Raw genomic sequence first — 7,488 nt, 5'->3', positions numbered from 1 at the left:
GTCTGTAGAGGTGGGATTAGTGTCTGGATGTGGTATAGAGAAGGATAAAACAGATGGGATGTAATCAACATTTCAGAAGAGGTAATCATCCTGCAGATGATCCTCACTTGCTCCAGGGTCCTTATTTTCAGTAAGAATGTGTCATTATGTTTTGTCTTTAATTGGTTATTCCTTTTTGAATTAAAAAAAATCACTGGGACTGAATTAAGAAGGCTGCCTGAACTACCTTTGATGATCTAGATATACTTGCTGGGCTTTAGATTCCTAGTCTGTTAAATAAAGGTCTAAACTGTAATATTTTATATTTCTACTGATTTTGGAAATCATACTCTGTAAGTCAATTTCTGATCAGTGATGTAACACTGCACAGTTCCAGGTGGTACTCCCCATGTAGAGCACACGGCAGCCCAGATCTGCTGAGTCAATATTTTAATTAATTGTATCTTGTTCTCATTGCAGTTAATTAGTATCATGGCCAGATTTTACTAAGCATACCGAGTTTAATTTACAGACACATAAATCACTGACAAATTCCTTTGGCATTTCAATATAAGAGATACTAAGATTTTTCAACGAATCTTTGGACATCACTTCCATTTTGAAAAATGAGTTAGCCAGGAATCAAAACTAAAATAAAGAAAAGCATTTGAAATTAGGGAGAGAATGTTTATAACAGTAATCTATTTTCTAGACTAGGAAATGTTTGCTCCCATTTTGTTGTTTTTGTTTTCTGGTCAAGTCTTTTTCTGAAGGTGAACAATAAAGAGCAAATGTAGAACTAAGTGAAAAATTCTTCCTTTAGAGTTTCTCATGGCGGGGGGTATTTTCTTGTTAGTTTGATTTTGTTTTTTAAAAACCATCATTCCTGGACCAATCTGCAGCAGCCACCAGCTACTTCTAATCTTATGGCTCTAGTTTAATTCTCCTTATAGAATTTATCATAATTCCATGTTTTTTGGTTATTCATTTATTTATTATCTGCAGCTCCACTAAAATAAGCTTCATGATTATGGGGATGTTGCCTATCTTGTTCATCACTGTATCCTCAATATTTCGAATAGTTCCTGGTATATAGCAGATAGGCAGTTGATATTTGTTGAATAAATGAATGAGAACAGCCTCCTGTATGTCTCAAGAGAGAAGTAGTGGAGTGTAGTGGATAATGACAAGTTCACCAGAAACCAACAACCCAGTTTCAAATCCAAGCAGGATTAGTTACATAATTTACAGGGCCCAATACAAAATTAAACTGCTGAACAACTTATGAAAAATTTATTGAGAATTTTGAGATAGTGACAGTAGAGCATTAAATCAAGCACGGCCGCTTCTAAATATGGGGGACCTTCAATGCAACTACACAGAATGCATGCTCATGAAACTGACCCTGAGTAACCTTAGGCAAGATGCTTAACCTTCTGTACCTTTTTACTCATATCTATTCTATTTCCTTATTAGGATGTTGCTACAATTAAGTGAATGAATGTATGTAAAACTCTTAGAACACTGTCTTTACATAATGAGTACTGTAGAAGTGTTAGCGCTTGTTATAATAAATATATATTATCACTATTATATAATATAATAACAAAATAACATTATTATTGCCATCATTATTCTTTTCTGCTCTATTCCTAGAGCACTTACTAAATAGCAAGGACTTAATAAATTGTGTTGAATAAGAAGAAGGAAAGAAGAAAAATGCATGTTGTCAAACTGAGGTCTTATGAGTGTATAAAACATCGCATACAGAGACATAAGTGAAGCTTGTAAAGAGTTTTTTTCTAAAAAAAGTACTTATCTTTAAAGAATCATCAGTAGATACCAATGCAATCTACGTCTTTAACTTAGGACATCATAAAAACTGGAAAGGAATCGAGGATGATTAAATCTATAATTTTGGAATAAAGTTTTATTTACTTTATACAATTAATTTTGGTATGCAAATGCATACATAGGCACACTATTTACAATGATATTAGATAATATGTGATAATTTTCTAGTATTAATTTCTAATCACTTCCTAAAAAAGAACTGATGATCTATCCTGTCAGATGAAAGTAAGGGAAATATCTGTCTTTATCTGGTCTCCTCCTGCATTTCTCTTATTATCTGGCCCTTCCCATGTCCCAAACTTGTTTCTTATAATAGGTGTTTTCTAGAATAAGGGGCCTTCAGTTTTTACAATTGTAAAATATAGCAAAATTCCATGATGACAACAGTTAGATTTATCAAATCTAATATGTTGTCATATTTGTTTTAGATTACAAAAAATACTAATTCAGTAAATTCAGCCATTCAATATTTTTTTGAGCTTCTACTGTATGACAGGTGCTGTACTAGTTATAAGAGGTACACTATAACAATGAAGCAATATCCTTGCACCCAGGGGTTTACATTCTAATGGGGAGAACATGCAATAAACCAAAACATCAGTACAAAATACACATATTGTATACAAAATACATAGTATGTCAGGGGTTGAGAGATGCTGTGGAGAAATTTATGCAGAGAAGGGGAAGAGAGTGACGGGGGTGCTACTTTGGATAAGGGTGGTCAGGGAAATCCATTCTGATCTGGTGGCATTGAAGCAGAATCTTAAGTGAGGTGAGAGCACAGCCCATGTGGAAGGAAGGGTGTTCCTGGAAGATGGAAGGGTCAGCCCCATGCCTGCAAAAGTGGAAACGTGTTTACAGTGTTGAAGGAGCATTAAGGAAGTCAGAGCAGCTGGATTTCATTCTGCACATCATAGGAAGCTCATGGAGTGCTTTGAGCAGAGTCCTGACATGATTGAACTAATCTTTTAAAGGAAAGAGGTCTGGCTGCTGTTTAGAGAACAGACTCCAAGGGGTTAGTTTGGAGGCAGGAAGATGAGTAAGAAAACTACCACAGTGGTCCAGGCAAGAGATAGTGGTAAACTTAGCTAGTGTGGTGGTGAAATTGGTAAGTAGTGATTCAGTTCCATATACACTGTACATATTTTGATATTTGAACCATCAAAATTGGCTTATGGATTGGATGTAAGGTGTAAGAGATAAAGAAGAGTCAGGAGTGTCTCAAAGGATTTTCATCTGAGCACCTGGATAAATGGATTTGTCATTAAATAAAGAATCATGGGAAATGCTGGAAAGGAGGAATTCTTTTGTTTGTTTAAAAATTTTTGGTGCATGTGGGGTTCTTAAAATCATGTGGTCAGTTTTTAAAATGTTAACTTTCAAAAAGCTGAATTTCAAAAGAGTTCAAAAGTGGAAGATTTTTTAAAAAATTGAAGCTTCCTTTTATGATCCAGAGGAAACTGTTATCCTTAATTTAGTGTTTATTATCCTCGTGTGTCTGCTTTTATTACTACTATGTGATTATGATCAAAAATAATATACATCTTCCATGTTTTTAAATTCTATATAATGGATATCATACTAGATAGAAAGTATGGCCACTTTTTTCTTTCCATATTGGATTGCATAAGATTTATCCAGGCTATATATCTATCTATTTCATTCATCTAAACTATGTTATTCTATGCCATTGAATAGATATTAAAGTAGTTTCCTTTATCTATCATAAAAATTCTTTTAGATATTCTTGTACATGTATTCTTGTGCACATGTGCTAGAGTTTCTCCAGGAATTGTATCTAGAAGGTAATCTACTGGATCAAAGGATACAGACATCTGCAGATATAGTTGAATTGCTGTGTTTTATCAATTCATTCTTCTATTAGTCTCCATGAGTGTTCATAATTTTCCATACCATCATCAACGTGATTTTAATTTTGTCAGACATTTTTTTCCTTTTGCCAGTCTAATGAGTTGGAAATTATACTCATTGTGTTTTACTCTGCATTTCTCTGCTTTCTACTGATGAGTTGGGCATTCTTTGATATGTTCATGAATATTCTGTTGTTCTTTTTCTGTAAATTCCCTGTTCACATCCTTTGCTGATTTTTCCATTTGATTATTTATAGTTTTATTATTAATTTACAAGAGCTCTTGTTCTCTCTCTCACTTTCTTTCTCTTTTCTTTCTGGATGTTAATTCTTGATTGGTTAGGTGTATTATTTGTTTGTTTGTTTGTTTTTGCGGTACGCGGGCCTCTCACTGTTGTGGCCTCTCCCGTTGCGGAGCACAGGCTCCGGACGCGCAGGCTCAGCGGCCATGGTGCACGGGCCCAGCCGCTCCGCGGCATGTGAGATCTTCCCGGACCGGGGCACGAACCCGTGTGCCCTGCATCGGCAGGCGAACTCTCAACCACTGCGCCACCAGGGAAGCCCAGGTGTATTGTTAATAATATCCCTGAGTTGATTGTCTCTCTTATTTGTTGAGAGTTTTAAACAGTAAGGAAACTTAACGTTCTTATGCAGCACAAATTCCAGAGTAGTTGTCTTAAGATTGGTCAATTTGGTGACTTCAGCAGTCATCAAGGATACAGATTCTTTCCATCTTTCAGCTCCATCATGCTTAAGGTCTCTGTTTTGCCCTTTGGCTTGTTCCTGTGTTGTCACTGAGGCGTCACACCCAAACATGGAAAAAATTACTAGAAAAGTTGCTGGTTTAATGTTTTAAGAGCAAGCACTCATCTTTTCTGAGGCACACCCATCACATTTCCAATGTACTATTCATTGGTTCAAAGGCTATCCCAAAACCAATCATAAGCAAAGAGAATGGTAAAAATCAGTAATTGATAAAGTCTTCAAGAATTTACTTCTGAGCTGGGAATGGTGTCCCCTTCTTTGAGAGGTAAGAATTTGAACACCATCAGAGTCCTTTTAGCAAGGAAGATGGGAATTCATGCTTACTTTGTAGGCAAAATGCTAGTTACGTTAATAGTTTGTAGCTATTGTAAATGGGTAGGTCAGCTGGATTTTCTAAGCATTTACTACTGATTAATATTAATACTAATAATTGTATTTTTTTTTTTACAAGAAAACTTAATGAATTTCCTTACTAGCTCATCATGCTTCAGTGGTAGTGTGTCTTGCTAGGTAACTGGTAAGAAGTTCCTTTACTATTCTACTGTAGCTTAAAACATTAAGCCCAGTTTAAAATTATTTTATTCTGACAACCAAAAATCAGCTTTGAATTCTGCTGAAGTCTATTGCAGCCACCAGTGACCCAGTCTCTTATAATACACACAGGATTCACAATGTGTCCCATTCACAATTGACCACAAAAAGGGAGATAAGATTGGGATTGACATATACCCACTACTATATATAAAATAGATAACTAATAAGGACTTACTGGGTAGCACAGGGAACTCTACTCAATACTCTGTAATGGCCTTTATGGGAAAAGAATCTAAAGAAGAGTGGATATATGTATATGTATAACTGATTCACTTTACTGTACACCTGAAACTAACAGAACATTGTAAATCAACTATACCCCAATAAAAATTGAAAAAAAAAAATCAGGCTAAATCTTGTACTTAAAATTAAAACCCAGCAAGGGTTGCCATCTGAAGGTTTTTTTTCATCTTGTGCTTCCAAGTCCATCTGGACTAAAAGATAAAGCTTTATATAGATCATGTAAATGGCACATACAGATTACATTCTAGAATTGTCATTAAAAGGCTTTTAACAGGTCAGAGACATTCAGTGTCATCCAAAGGTTGTCACTACCCTGTGGCTTCCTTGAGAATTAAATTACAATCTGAGAACTTCAATAAGTCAGTGTTAAATTAGTTCCTTTGTTTGCTTTTCCTTAGTCTTGTCAAAAGGAAGATTGATGTGCAGTTTTGGGTTTTTTTTGCACTCAATACAGCTTATCTTACAGGAATGTGGTGTCTAAGTCAAAATTCCATTTAGATGCAAAGAAATTCGCTAGTGTGTGATGATCTTTTCACCTCTCCTCCAGTTTCCCTCCCTCTTAAGTAAGCAACCATTTACTCCTGTTTATCCCTCGCTCCATACCCTCTCCACTTCTGTGATGCTGAATACTATAATCTCGAGTCTCACTACATAAGTGGGAAAAAAGAAAGAGTTCTGCAAAGGTGGGAGCTAAGAGAAAACACCTGCAGGGTCACTTTACAAATGAAATACTAAAAAGCAGTGCTTCTTGCTTGGTAATAGCACAGAACCTTTAAATCACAGGAATTAGAGACAGGAGACCCGTCAGGTCACCCTGTCCACCTCCTATAGCATGTTTATGCATTTCATGTGAAATGACATGAACAGTGAAGCATCTGTAGCAGCCCTGGGGAGACTCTACTCTCTGATAATATGTCTTCCTGTTGAGAAAATATAGCTGAGAGCAGTCCAGCTTTTCTTTTGCCTAATTTCACATTGTTCTGCTCTGCTATATCCTTTAAAAGTGCAACCACACTTTCCTTTGTTCCCCCACCTTTAAAACCTACAACCTTGTAATATGACAAAATTGTTATTGTCTTCCTTTGTAATTATTTGAGCCAAGCTATACAGATTTGCCTCTTAAAATACTACTTTGGACATCAGTCCTCATTGCTAAATTCATCTAAATCCACTGCTTTTCTAAAGGGTTATTCACTACACTCCCACTTGCTCTAATTCAGGAACTATGTTTCATATAATTTTATTTTGGGTGTGTGTGTGTATTTATAGAATCAAGGAGTTTGCTCAGTTCTTATAGAAAATGAATATGGTGCTCAAGCCAGTGACTGGACCTCACAGTTCTGCCAAGATTCAGAGAAATTTGCCGTCAGCTCCTAAAGCCATGATTTATTTTTCTCCAAGATATCATTAAGTTTAGTATCCCACAATTCTAAATTTTTCCTGGAGTATCAGGCTGTCCAAATATATCATCTGAATAAATATACTGTTATTTAATACATCTTGCTCTGGGCAAAACTTGAGGATAGCTGCACGACTGACTCTTTCTTGAATAAGTTATTCCATCTAAATGTTTTTAAAAATGCCATGTGTTACACCATCTTCTATAAGAGAAAACGCCACACTTTGCAGTTACAAAACTCCCACTTCTGCTAGCTTGGAAATGGAGGGATAAAAATCTCCACTCAAGGTGTCAGGGTAGGCAAACCCTCAGTTGAATCTTAAAGATACAACTTTCATTCCAAGATTTCTGTGGAAGGTGGAGAGACTCTTGTGGTTATTTCTGTTTCTTCCACACCGGTTCCACCACCACCACCATGCTGGCTTCAAGTTGTGCACTCCTTACTGCTTACCATCCTGACCCAAGAGAGGACATGCAGGCTTTCCCATAGTGCACAAGGGCAAGCAGACAATATTTAAACAAGATTGTGGTGAAGGGTTTTGGGCAACATAGAGACAGAGAATCTTGCATGCAGATTATAACTTGAGTTCTTGGAATTATAGGTCTCATTCCCCATTAATTTTTGGCTTAGGTCCAGTTAGATATTTTCTGTTTCACCCAGGTGTCAAAATGTAGACACTATGATGCTTCAAACTTAAGAGTCTTCTGAACCTAAGAAGAGTGATGCTGAGAGAGCAGTTACTTATCCTACCCTCTGGAAACTTGACCGAAGCTAGGAGTTGGA

Source organism: Stenella coeruleoalba, assembly GCF_951394435.1.
Source record: "Stenella coeruleoalba genome assembly, chromosome: 17".
NCBI classification, from domain to species: domain Eukaryota; kingdom Metazoa; phylum Chordata; class Mammalia; order Artiodactyla; family Delphinidae; genus Stenella; species Stenella coeruleoalba.
This window is presented reverse-complemented; position numbering follows the sequence as displayed.